This window comes from Pristiophorus japonicus, chromosome 9 (genome assembly GCF_044704955.1).
Source record: "Pristiophorus japonicus isolate sPriJap1 chromosome 9, sPriJap1.hap1, whole genome shotgun sequence".
In the NCBI taxonomy this organism is placed as follows: Eukaryota; Metazoa; Chordata; class Chondrichthyes; family Pristiophoridae; genus Pristiophorus; species Pristiophorus japonicus.
The window spans coordinates 94,102,076-94,116,664 of record NC_091985.1 but is presented as its reverse complement, the minus strand read 5'-3'; the positions used below and the strand labels follow the sequence as shown (position 1 = coordinate 94,116,664).

At 42.9% G+C, this 14,589-nt stretch overlaps 1 non-coding gene across 1 annotated transcript; it reads left to right on the top strand.

The window, feature by feature from the left end:
* Nucleotides 1-14,057: 14,057 nt before the first annotated feature.
* On the top strand, nt 14,058-14,254 carry LOC139274368 (U2 spliceosomal RNA). The gene has a single exon (XR_011595452.1). It is a non-coding gene; the product is annotated as a U2 spliceosomal RNA (small nuclear RNA).
* Nucleotides 14,255-14,589: the final 335 nt, after the last annotated feature.

The following is a 14,589-nucleotide window of genomic DNA, read 5'->3' as shown; positions in this document are numbered from 1 at the left end:
TTAGCATCAGTCGTATTCATGGCCACTCTGAGACAGTGAGAAACTCAATAATATTCAGAGGCTTCTGAAGCAGGTAACTAGGAAGCCTAACGTCAGTCGGGTATCTAAGGCAGAGAAAGTCACTACACGTTTTACTATTTTAGTGGTTTCAACAAAACTCTGAAGAAAAATCATGTTTCCAGAATCTTTCGAAAACAAACACCACAGGTTCCCTGGAAATAAGGAGAGAGAAAAATCAATACTTGCCATGTACGTTGTAGCCAATGGAATAAGGGAATGATTTATGTATGGACGGATGCAGGCTGAATCAGCTGGGGCCCTGAGCAGAGAGGTGTGGGGGTGAGCTGGACTGCAGTGATTATTTCCAATGGCCACAATTTATTCTGCTGTGATAATCCTCCTCCAGCAGCTAAAGACACAGCAAAATAGGTTGCAGAATATCAGCTGATTTGGCATATGTCTGTATTCACAAGATTAATGGGGCTACATTAAAATTAACAGCATGTGAAGAGATGCATTCTTGATCTCTAACACACGTCATTCGACCTCTCCTCTCTTTGCCCCACCACCTCCTCCCAACCAAAGGCCAGCCAGAGGGACAGCATCACTCGAAGAGTCTAGTCACCCGGCGGAATCAAAGCACAGCCTGTACACTGTGATCACAGAGCAGCAAACGTCTTACACAGGGAGAACATAGGAAGTGTTCCACAGAGAAATTAGCTTGAACTAGGTGACAAATGAAAGAAGAGTGAGAAAAGAGAGCGATCTTGAAATGTGCAAGGTAATTCTGGTCTATTCATTGTAATGTGTGGTAAAATTGTGATTTTTCATTTCAAAATAACTTCTATTCGAAAGTATTTGAGACTGACATAATGTTGTGGTAAAAGCCACAAGTAACATTTACCTTTCAAATATTTGTTCTGGCTTTCTAGTTATTCTTCAGCTATTCTTGATTCTTTGGGCTGAATAGATTAATTGTTACGTTTCTGAATAACAAGAATTGCATGCAGTACAGTGATGAGAACTTTAAACATTAATTCTTTTTCATATTTAGATCCATAAATATAAATATAGAATATGCATTGTTTTTGTCTCTAGTACTCTGCAGCTACGGTGCTGCCAATTCTCACATATTAATATTACAGCAGTTTATAAGATTCACCTATGTATCAGTCCAGATACTGGAAAGTGTTAATTGTTTGTGAAATGTTTTTCCAATCACATAGTAATTGTTAGTGAGGATTATATGGTTTTTGGCACATAAGCAGATTTCTGATGAAGCCATACTTCATTGTGAGCTGGTCTGTCACTGTGGCATGAACAACAACCTTTTCTCTTTTTCTCCAGACCCCATCCAATCTCTGCTCCACTCGGATTACCATGGAGCTCAGCCATTACAAGACAGAGAGGGATTAAAGAAGCAGACTTGGCAACAGGCCCAAGGTAAAAAATAATGGAAGGTGAGGCCACATTCAGAAAACAATCAGCAAGGCAAAACACCCCAGTAGGGCAAATAGCTGATGTATAGATTCCGGGCACTGGTAGCCAACCAGATTAAGGTACAATATTGAAGTAAATTTTTACAGAGGGTACTGGGTGGTAGAGCAGGGCATCGTATTTGTATGAAAAACAAATCACCTGTCAGATTCTGTCATTGCCTTACAAGTACTGATAGTGTTAGCCAGAGAAGACAGTATCTAATTTGTGTCAACTTTCTTTCTGTGGGCCATTGCTGCAGGCTAATTTCAATTCACCCAGCTTAGCTCACTTGCAGACTTTCAATCAATTCAACGTTATTAATAATGATCACTTTCAGGCCACTCTTGTGCTTGATGTTGCTGACACTGCAGTAGTATTGCAGCATGCCAGCGGAATGCTTTGCTCTACCTCCTACCGCAGTCATGCCCCTGCCCCTTGCTCGATCGGCTGGGCAAATACTGCTATTGTGGTTAGCATTTCATTCCTGGGCCCCTTTGGTGGACCTTAGTTTGGATCTTCTGGAAGTTAAAGCTAATGACCTTAACACCCCTGGAAGTGAAGTCACACAAAATGCTCCAGGGTAGTTCATAGGGTTAACCTTCTGAATACTGAATTTCCGTTGTATTTTGTACCACACAAATATATTTCTCTTACTTAAATGGGCACCGATTCATTTGTCAAGTTACAAGTTCTTTTTATACAGTAATTTACTACTTCATATTTTAATTTTTTTCTTACGTTCTAATTTATTCTAGTTCCATGATTAAAAGCTTATGAGAAAGATCATAAAATATAACAGTTCAATTTCTCAAACATCGCAATTAAAAAATGAAAGGAGGAAGGCACCATGAAGAAAGCTGATATTACATCTTAATCTGTGCTTTTTAAATCAGCATTTAATTAATAGAAAAGCTTTGAAAACAATGTAATCTTGAGCGACAAGAAGGCTTTTCTTGTGAAACAGTTCACTTCAAGTCAGTTTTACGCCATCAGATTTGCAACAAGGAATGATTCTCTGTTTTATCATTTGTTTCTGTGCTAGTAAATGACTGTAAGTTAATGAAAGTCTTCTTGTTGCTCATACCATCACCAATAGTGGCACTTTCATTTGAGGGGGGACGGCTGGGGATGAGCTTTGAATTAAATTAGGATTTCTAATTTAGATCTAGTTTCAGTGGCTCCAGAATTTGGTTACTATAAACCGAAGGGTCATTTTTCCTGGGTTTATTGCTCAAATGATTTGTCTGAAAATGGGACAGTATTCTCAGGAAACATGCAGCCAAAGCACTGAATCTGAATTCCTACCTGGCCTTTTCAGGTGATTGCATTAGACTGTGCCTGTAGAGGGTGTACTGATGTAAATTGGAAGCAAATAAAGTGTCAGAGACCTGTGCACTCAGACTATTCTCGTGCCAGGTGCAGTTCAGGGAAAAAGTACTTCCAAAAAAAACCTGCCACCAGCTTCCAAACCTACCATTATCTGCCTTAAAGGGACAGGCTCTTCTTGTCAAGAAAGGTCTTTATTTTTGGCCTTTTGAATTAAAAAATGGCTTTTCAGTTTGAGGAATTGTTGCAGAATGCTGCAACCCATTTCCATGCATAGATAGAAGCCATGTTCGGTTCAGTGACTCCTGCCGTCCCCCACCCTCACTTTCCTTTATGCAAGGTGACTTCATTTGAGGCATAAGCCCTCTTGACAACTGCTGAACATATTCACCTGTTCCTCAAAAGCCAGCATCAACTAGCAAGAACAGGAATCTTCATTCCATCTTTCCATACAATAGCTCCATCCCACAATCAATACAAGGAGAATCCTCACAGTCAAGCTCTCCTCATATCCCCATATCTTCAGCGTACAACCCCACATTTTTTTCCCCTGTTCATCTACAGTTAAAAAGGCATAAATAAAACAATGATCAGGTTCTAACAGTGGGGTATGTGAGTGTCTACTGTTTATCATCACGGTGCTGCCCTTGTACCATGTTTCCATTGTTCCGCTGGACTTGCTGGCTCCTTCCTCCTCTTGTTCCATGCCATTTTAAGCAACTTTGGATCTTTAAGGCTTGAGGTCGGCCCTAACTTCCTGTTACCTGGGTGACCTGTCCCAATTGTGTGCCTCCAGGCACACCAGTTCGGCCCAGGGTGCAGCACACTTTTGGTGTACTGCCCACATTTTGGTTCAGAACAGCACCTGCCAGAAAAATCAGAATTTTAAGCCTATGGTGTACATGACCAAATGACAGTCGTTCTCCCCATACTCCTTTGCATTAGTTAAATTACATATAAAATGACATGCTTTGGAGGCACTGATGTAAAGGATCATCAACTAGATTTCCAGGCTGATAACTGGAATCAATGTGAAGTTTCATCTACCATACGACTCTTAGACAGTGACCAGTTGGACACCAGTTGAGCACCATATCACCTCACACCTTCCCCTGCCAGTAAACAATCACAGATTATTTGGATACATGCAGCGGATAATGAGTTGGCTACTAGAAGGCCACACAATGTTTTCCTCATGCATACACATTTGACTTAGCAAGCAACTAGCTTGTAAAAAAAAATCACCTATTTTTGTCATGATGGACTCCATCTTGCAACTGGCATTTATAATGTGCCTTTTGCATAGCAAAATGTCCCAAGGTGCTTCAGAGTAGGGGGGCTGGATGCAAGCAGAAATAGGAGGAAGGTTAGGGGGATGGCCAATGATATTGTCATGATTAGGTTTTAAGGAGGCTTTTGACAGAGGGAGAAATGTAGCAAAATGGAGGGGTTTAAGGAAACTTCCAGAATGTGAGGACAAGATGGCTGAAGATAATAGTAGAGCAGAGGGAGAAGCACACAGTAGACCACAGTTGGAAGAGAACAGAGTGCAGGCAAGGCAATAGAGATGAAGAAGATTGTAATGGTAGTGAGGACCAAGGCCGCAGAGGGAATTTAAGGCAATGATGAGGACTTTGAAATAGATGCTGTGATAAATAGGAAGCCAAAGGAGGTCACCAAAGGTGAGAGTGATGGGTAGATGGGATTTTGCACAGGGTAGGATGCGAGCAGTGGAGTTCTGGAGGTGTATGGTGGAGTTCAGGAGGCCAATGACGATTGAAACCGAGGGGTGACAAAGGCATGGATGATGGTTTCAGCAGCAATGGGGTTGAAGTAATAATGGAGAAGTGCGTTGTTTCAAAAGTGGAAGTAGGTAGTTTTAGTGTTGAACTGAATGTGAGTTTAATTAGGAGGGGGAAAATAGAGTATGAGAGGAAGCTTGCTGGGAACATAAAAACTGACTGCAAAAACTTCAATAGATACGTGAAGAGAAAAAGATTAGTGAAGACAAACATACGTCCCTTGCTGTCAGATTCAGGTGAATTTATAATGAGGAGCAAAGAAATGGTGGACCAGTTGATCAAATACTTTGGTTCTGTCTTCACGAAGGAAGACACAAATAACCTTTCGGAAGTACTAGGGGACCGAGGGTCTAGTGAGAAGGAGGAACTGAAGGAAATTCTTATTAGGCGGGAAATTGTGTTAGGGAAATTGATGGGATTGAAGGCCGATAAATCCATGGGGCCTGATAGTCTGCATCCCCGAGTACTTAAGGAAGTGGCCCTAGAAATAATGGATGCATTGGTGATCATTTTCCAACAGTCTATCGACTCTGGATCAGTTCCTATGGACTGGAGGGTAGCTAATGTAACACCACTTTTTAAGAAAGGAGGGAGAGAGAAAACAGGTAATTATAGACCAGTTAGCCTGATACCAGTAGTGGGGAAAATGTTGGAATCAATTATTAAAGATGAAATAGCAGCACATTTGGAAAGCAGTGACAGGATCGGTCCAAGTCAGCATGGATTTATGAAAGGGAAATCATGCTTGACAAATTTTCCAGAATTTTTTGAGGATGTAACTCGTAGAGTGGACAAGGGAGAACCAGTGGATGTGGTATATTTGGACTTTCAAAAGGCTTTTGACAAGGTCCCACACAAGAGATTGGTGTGCTAAATTAAAGCACATGGTATTGGGGGTAATGTACTGACATGGATAGAGAATTGGTTGGCAGACAGGAAGCAGAGAGTCCCTTTCAGAATGGCAGGCAGTGACTATGGGGTGCAGCAGGGCTCAGTGTTGGGACCCCAGCTATTTACAATATACATTAATGATTTAGACGAAGGAATTGAGTGTAATATCTCCAAGTTTGCAGATGACGCTAAGCTGGGTGGCGGTGTGAACTGTGAGGAGGATGCGAAGAGGCTGCAGGGTGACTTGGACAGGTTAGGTGAGTGGGCAAAAGCATGGCAGATGCAGTATAATGTGGATAAATGTGAGGTACCCACTTTGGTGGCAAAAACACGAAGGCAGAATATTATCTGAATGGTGGCAGATTAGGAAAAGGGGAGGTGAAACGAGACCTGGGTGTCATGGTACATCAGTCATTGAAAGTTGGCATGCAGGTACAGCAGGCGGTGAAGAAGGCAAATGATATGTTGGCCTTCATAGCTAGGGGATTTGAGTATCGGAGCAGGGAAGTTTTGCTGCAGTTGTACAGGGCCTTGGTGAGGCCTCACCTGGAATATTGTGTTCAGTTTTGTTGTCCTAATCTGAGGAAGGATGTTCTTGTTATTGAGGGAGTGCAGCAAAGGTTCACCAGACTAATTCCCGGGATGGCAGGACTGACATATGAGGAGAGACTGGATCGACTGGGCCTGTATTCACTGGAGTTTAGAAGGATGAGAGGGGATCTCATAGCAACATATAAAATTCTGACGGGATTGGACAGGTTAGATGCTGGAAGAATGTTCCCGATGTTGGAGAAGTCTAGAACCAGGGGACATAGTCTAAGGATAAGGGGTAGGCCATTTAGGACTGAGATGAGGAGAAACTTCTTCACTCAGAGAGTTGTTAACCTATGGAATTCCCTACCGCAGAGAGTTGTTGATGCCAGTTCATTGGATCTATTTAAGAGAGAGTTAGATGTGGCCCTTACGGCTAAAGGGATCAAGGGGTATGGAGAGAAAGCAGGAAGGTGGTACTGAGGCGAATGATCATCCATGATCTTATTGAATGATGGTGCAGGCTCGAAGGGCCGAATGGCCTACTCCTGCACCTATTTTCTATGTTTCTATGTTTCTATGAAGCTCAACTCAGGGTTTACCTATATGGCAGTTAATCCCCAGTAACCACATTCATTTATGGCAGAATAATTAAAATAGTTTGGCATGTATCTAATGGAACATTTCAAGTCATTTCAAGCTTGGATTTCAGTTCACCCTGCCTAGTATCTGCAACTTTATTGGTGCTCCAAGTGCCAAAATCAATGTTTTTAAGTTTTATTAGTTGGTACACAAAGAATTATTTGGCAACAACAATCAAATCTGATGCCAAATTATGCATGGCTACTTATTGGCACTCAATGAAGCTATTCCTTCAGGCAGCAAATCAAAATGGTGGCTGTTGTCCTGTCAAGCAGCAGGAATTAATCAACCAGTTTGCATGTAGCTTTTCTACCATAACAAATCTAATATCAGCCAGCTTTACCCTGGCCTTGTACACAAAATCATCTTAAAAGAAAACTAACTTTTTTTTTAAAATTACAACATTTATCTCACCAATTTCCTCTGACAACTTTTCTCTCCTCCACTCCCAAAGGCATTCACTGAAGTACATCTTGATGGATTCTCAGGGCACGGGGTACCCTCTGGTACATAACGCAAATAGCCATTCTTCATTTCAAAGTTTTGTCTGTGTGTGTCAATAGGCTGACCATAGAGGGTATAATTAAGGAGTCTAATCTGTTCCCCACATGATTTCCATACATACATACTTCCAGAACTCAGGATGGGAATCTTTGTCAATTTCCCCTAACCTAGGGGCACTGAGGCAAATTATAGGACTCCTACTGCTGAAGTCAGCTAACTCAGCACAGACTGGTGATTAAAGTTGGGGCATTCATTATCTGCATGGTTCAGTTACTCACTGGTTAAATTCATGAGCCATCGGGGGAACTCGTAAACCCAGTTTCTAAAACAGTAAATCAAATATAAGTATTTTAATATTGGGGCTAAAATTCCGTCCTCTCCGGGTCAGTACGGAATATGTATGGACCCGGCGAGGCCCCGCAAAAGCCGGTTTTCGGCGCGCAATGCACATGCGCCAAAAACCGGCTTTTCCAATCTGTCAAGTTTTGGCTTGCCAAATCGAACACATCCCTGCAGCCAGGACATTCGCGCGGGTAAGACTGGGCTATTTGCCCAACTCTTGCCCAGTGAATGTCCTTAAAACTCTTGCGCCTGGTAAAAGCAGGCGCATAGCCTACTTTTACCAGCATAAGAGTTTTAAAACATATAAAATTAAAATTTAAATACACATTTTTATGCTTAAAAATCCTGTCCACTAAGGTAAGTTTATTTTAAACCCTATTAAAACACTTTTTTTTTTAAATCCAAAAAATATTTTTTTTCTAAAACTTTAATTTCAATTAATTTTAAATGTGAGGTGTTTTTTTTAGTTTTTATATTGTGTTTAATGTGTTTTGTTCTTTTTTCTCATTGATAGCAATGAGAACTCAGAGATATGGAGTTCTCATTGCTATCAATGAGAATACTGTACCGTGATTGGATGTCCAATCACATGTGACTCCACCTTCTACGTGTGAACCTCGAGGACAGGGGCGCGCTCCGAAGCGCAGGAAGAGAAGGTCTCCCACCGCAAGGAGTTAGATGTAGTCCTTACTACTAGGGGGATCAAGGGGTATGGCGAGAAAGCAGGAATGGGGTACTGAAGTTGCATGTTCAGCCATGAACTCATTGAATGGCGGTGCAGGCTCAAAGGGCCGAATGGCCTACTCCTGCACCTATTTTCTATGTTTCTATGTTAATCGCAGGCACCTCCTCGAGGGACCTAATGCCTCTTTGTATGCACGTGTGTTTTAGACCCCCTCTGTTAAATTGGATATTGCAGAGTAAAGCAGGAGCTGGGCCTGCTCCATGTGTGATTTTTAAGCGGTTGCAGAGACCTAAGCAGTGGTCACCACCCAAAGATAAGTTTTAAAAACAAAAACCATTGCTGTGTCCACAGTCGCGATCGCTCTCCATTGCCCCCCTCCCAAGTGCCCCTCGACCCTCTCCCTCCCAGGAAATTTCATTAAAAATTCACAGGTCGGAAGCGTTCATCCGAAGGAAGCCTCCGACTTCAATTTCAGACCCACTCTATCCTAAAAATTGGTTAAGTCCCATTCTCAGGCCCAACGCTGGCCTAAAATTCAGCTTTGAGCCTCATTTATATTATAGCTGCCAGCGCCTTTTATATTGTTGAATATTGGGCCGCTGCTGGAAAAATAAGTCCTGGGAGGGAGAGGGTAGAGGGGCAATTGGGAGGGGGGGCGATGGAGAGCGATTGCGACCGTGGACACAGCAATGGTTTTTGTTTTTAAAACTTATCTTTGGGTGGTGACCACTGCTTAGGTCTCTGCAACCACTTAAAAATCACACATGGAGCAGGCCCAGCTCCTGCTTTACTCTGCAATATCCAATTTAACAGAGGGGGCCTAAAACATACATGCATACAAAGAGGCATTAGGTCCCTCGCGTACTTGTGTAAGGGGCCTAATGACTGTTTTAGAAAACTGCCAGAGACACATGAACAATGGCCAACCCAATATCGGGTCAGACATCAGTCAGGCATCCTCGGGACATGGGGCGTTTGTCTCTGAAGCAGGCCATCATTGCATCTGTTTTACGCCCATAAATCAAGGTCCAATTTCTAATCCTATCTGTTTTCGAACAATGTGCATATCCAGCCATATCTGGGAGCACTCAATATTCTCTGGTTGGTGGGGGAAGGGGGGGGTGGAGAAGGAAAAATGCTGCACAGTTTGGAGGATGGGATGCCCAATGCCCTTAGTTAGGAGGTGTGCAGAGGCAATGTGACTGGCATGGGGGCAGGGTATGTGGGTGAAGCCAAGAAGCGCTCCCACGGACGGGTAATTCGACTTCTGATAACTCAGAGGCCTGTGGGATGGAGGGTGATTCAGAAAGTGGGGAAGGCAAAGTTGAAGATCACAAAGGGAGAGGGCAGTCCTTCTGAGATGGCAGAGGCTAAAGAAAATCTACAAAACTAATTTTACTTACAAACTTTGACACTTGCCTGCTCTATTTACCTATACCAACATGGTTGAAACAAACTTCTCAAGTGCTCTAGAGTGACACCCAGTGTCCAGAACCTGTTGCTGCATACAGAATTAACGTGCTTTTTTGGTATTCACTCTTGATTTTCTATGCAACTGCTGTTTTTTTAATAACTAATGTTATGTCACATTTAGCATTTTTTAAACTTTCACAGCGCCATCTACAGGCATAACAGATACTACACTTAAATGTTGATACTTTTATTATGTTTCCCATTGAGTTAGCATGTTAGGACCTTTCAATGCATTTTAAAATGGAATATTATGGCTTACTCAGTGATTTTAACAAAAAATGAATTATGACTCAGTTATGTCTCCGAATGGCAACCTGTGGTCAAAGATCAATGTTCATAAAAAAAACATCTTTCTTGCCTGGCTGTGTCTTCCATGTATTCTTGTACATTGAGTTCTGGGTTTACCATTGCCAAGGTTTTGCATGATGTGGAGAAAAATTATTGAGAAATAACATATCCACTATAAAGGTCTGTGTCTGTGTGACAAAACAAAATTACCATGAAAAAGTATGGCTGACAACTGTTCATATGCAGCCTGTAAAATTTTGATATGCTAAATTTGCAAAAAAAATCTAATATTTGACTATTCATGAACTATTGTAAAATTTATTATAATGCCATAGTTTCATAAAAGATACAATTATAATCAGACATTTACAATATATTGATCAAATTTGAGTAATTACGTCCTTTCCATTTACTGCTTTTAGTTTTAATTATGTGGGTTTTTTCAGAAAAAAACAAATCATTTTAATCACAATGATTAAATGAATCCCATAGGTATACAATTTTATCTTATTACATTACAACAGTGACTACACTCCAAAAGTACTTCATTGGCTGTAAAGCACTTTGAGATATCCGGTGACCGTGAAAGGTGCTATATAAATGCAAGTCTTTCTTTTCTTTTTCTTAGTCATATTTAATCCTGGGGTCCTGTAAAATCTTATACTGATAAGAATTACCTGAACTATCTGAGACTTTGCATTAATTCTAAGTGAAAGAAGAGGGAGATCCCAATGAGATTAAAGAAAATGTAAATATACTAGAAAACCTCTCCTGTCATTGCTCACAGGGAGCCGAGGATAAGGTGGAAGCATGTGAGAAGCGGTGGAACCCATAACACAGTCCTGATGCAGTGGTAACTATTGTGCTCCTAACACAGATGAGGCTGCACACAGGGAGGTTAAAGTAACAGTGACCTCAGTCTTTAATAAGACACTCCAGAGTGAGGTACAGGCCTTAGGGGCCGACTTATGTACAGTGCTCCCAAGGGATGCTGGGATCCCTTGGGACTTCAGGGGATGAGCTCCCTGGTGGCGGAACATGGGAGTGCATGCTTTACAGATACACAACAGTAACTACTCCTCAGGGACTGCAGGAGCCAGCAGTGAACTTAGCTGACTTTGCACTGTAATAATGCAAGATCAGTTCATTTGAATATAAGTGTGTGTCTCCCCATTCACCGAGCATTTAGTGATTGGAGGACGGGATGGCCAGGAGCCAGGGTTCCAGGACCAGAGTTATGAAAGAGATGGCACTATCTCTTAAAGATGTACTTCTAGGGAAGGTGTGGGGAATGGCAGCAACCCTTCCCATACAATTTGCTAAACGTTAAACACCAGGGAATGCTACTGTCTAAACACTTGTATCACACACTGTTAGGATCCATAACAATTTGTAATGTATAAAAATATTGTGTGTTCTGACAGTCTTTTTGCTATGAGACAACTTATGGTAGTTGGTGAGATTTCCAGTTGTATTCAGAGATCCTGATCTAAGGTTTTTATTGTTGCTTGGAATGGCCCTGTAACATAAAGGTTCAAGGTTCATGTCACCTTGACTGCGACAGATGGAGGCATTTCTGTTGCTAAAGTGGTTTGCATGTCTGGCTGTGGGAGTGTGAAAAGTTCAGTGACAGCCACCTTGGGAGACTGCAGTTTCCATATACAGGTGCTATCTGATAGGTCCAGGTACGCATGTCTGGGTCCGTGTCTGGCTCACCGTGTAAGAACAGCTGCTAACTGATCTCCTGAGGTGAAAACACACCTGTGTTGCATGCCTCCTGTCACCCTCCAACTCCTCCTCCAAAACCTGTAAAGCGAGCGGGGCGCCAAGCCAGAACAGGAGAGAATGACCATTCCCTGGGAACCTGGCACAGTTTTTCAGAGCACAGAGTGGTCTGCACAGTGCGGTCTTAAAAAGGAATGGATGTAGACAGAGTGGTTTATTTGGGAATTTAGAAAGAGTGGGAATTTCTGGTAAGTATTAGGTAAGTAGAAGCTGTACATAATAAAAACTAGTTTAATTTTGATTTAAACCTCGAACTTATCCCTTGATTATCCACTATTGAGATGTTTTTAGTGTCTTGAATATGTGTTAATCACAGAGAATAGAGGAGTTGAGTCAACACTTGCAAATTGGGAGTATAAAATCAACAGTTTTTCAGAGCAAAGAGTGGACTTAAACTGAGCAGATTATTTGAGAATTTGGAAAGAGTGGGAATTCGGAGAAGAGGGGGAAGAAAGAGGCAGAAGCAGCGGCAGCAGCGAGCGGGCAGAGTATAAATTGAGCGGGAGGCCCAGTGACAGCGCAGACTGGATCACCAGCAGCAGCGGCAGCAAGCAGGTGGAGAGTCGATAGCAACTCAACACAGGAGTGACGTCAGAAACAAAAAGTGACGTTGGCACAAGGGAAGGAGCTGATTGGTGAATTGCCGGTAAGTGTTTTTTTTGTCTTTGTGTGTTAAGTTTATTTCATAGTTTAGTTTATAGTCAATTAATTAGAGACATGGCAGGGCAGTTCAGTCCCGTGGAGTGCATAGCCTGGACGACCATGCATGCAGGAGGTGTCTCCAGCTGCAGCAATTTGAGCTCCACGTTTCAGAGCTTCAGCAGTGGCTGAAGTCACATCGGTGCATCCATGAGACTGAGAATTTTGTCGATAGCACATTTCTAGAGATGGTCACCCACAGGTAAAAAGTGTGCAGACAGGGAGGAAGTGGATGACCACCAGATAGAAGAGGATGACCAGGTAGCTAGGGCAGGAGTGCATCCCACTCTCCAACCAGTACTCTGTTCTGAGTACTAGTGAGGGCGATGGTGCCTCTGGGGAGTGCAGTCAGAGCCAAGTCCATGGCACCACAGGTGGCTCAGCTGCACAGGGGAAGAAGAAGAATGGAAGAGCTATACTTGTAGGGGATTCAATAGTCAGGGGAACAGACAGCTGTTTCTGTGGCCGCAAACGTGACTCCAGGAAGGTATGTTGCCTCACTGGTGCCAGGGGCAAGGATGTCACCGAGCGGTTGCAAGACATTCGGGGGAGGGGGGTGAACAACTCGTGGTCCATATCGGTATCAATGACATAGGTAGAAAGAGGGATGAGCTCCTGCAGGCAGAGTTTAGGGAGCTAGGAGAGAGATTAAAAAGCAAGACCTCAAAGGTTGTAATCTCTGGGTTATTGCTGGTGCCATGTGCTAGTGAGTACAGAAATAGGAGGATAGAGAAGATTAATGTGTGGCCGGAGAGATGGTGTGGGCGGAAGGGCTTTAGATTCGTGAGGCATTGGGACTGTTTCTGGGGGAGATGGGACCTGTACAAGTCAGACTGGTTGCACTTCAACAGAGCCGGGACCAGTATCCTCGCGTGAGGGTTTGCTAGTGCTGTTGGGGAGGGTTTAAACTAGCTTGGCAGGGGGATGGGAACCGAAGAATAATTTCAGTGGGGAGAGAAGCATAGCTGGAATTGGGCAGTAGAAAAGTAGAAAGTGAATTTGGAAGACAGAGGAAACAAGGGCTGGAAAATAGACAACAAGGAGTTTGGCACCACTAAATGGTATATACATCAATGCAAGGAGTATAGGGAATAAGGCAGATGAGCTGAGAGCACAGATAGATACTTGGCATACGATATTATAGCCATTACTGAGACATGACTGAAAGAAGGACAGGTATGGCAGCTCAACATTCCTGGTTACAGGGTTTTCAGACAGGATAGAGAGGGGGTGTAAAAAAGGAAAGGGTTGTCGCAGTATTAATTAAAGAAACAATTATAGCTGTGAGAAGGGATGATATGTTAGAGGGGTCATCAAACGAGGCCATATGGGTTGAATTGAAGAACAAAAAAGGGGCGATCACACTACTGGGAGTGTACTATAGACTCCCAAACAGTCAGAGGGAGATAGAAGAACAAATATGTGGGCAAATTGCTGCGAAGTGCAAAAACTATAGAGCTGTAATAGTAGGGGATTTCGACTACCCTAATATTAACTGGGAAAAAAGCAGTGTGAATGGTACAGAGGGTGCATAATTCCTAAAATGCATTCAGGAGAACTTCTTTAGCCAGTATGTTACAAGCACAACAAGGGAGGGGGCTGTTCTGGACTTGGCTTCTCGGCCTTTTGGCTAAGATCATGCGTAACTGACCTGACAGGGGAGTAACCATGACCCCAAAGTGGTTCTCCCTGGATCAGGAAGGTGCTTCTCCTATGCTTTTTGGAAATAGGAGGTGGGTGGGGTGGCTTGACCCATCCACCTCCACGGAGGTGTGTGGGGGTGCTGACCCATCCACCTCCATGGCACGAACCTGGTATTGTAGTACTTCCAGGAACAGTGCAGTGGCTCTAGGCCTTTTGGCTAAGAGCATTGGCGCAGAGTGATCCTTGATGTGTGCAAGGTGACCTCTGGCGTTTGTGATTTGACAAAGAATTGGAAAGATTGGCTACGAATTTAAAAAAAAAGGAGGTTATGCTTGAACTGTATAAAACACTGGTTAGGTCGCAGCTGAAGTACTGTGTGCAGTTGCCTGGACCGGAGAATTTTATCTATGAGGAAAGATTGGAGATGTTGGGTCTGTTTTCTTTAGAACAGAGGAGGCTAAGGGGAGACCTGATTAAGGTATATTAAATTATGAGGGG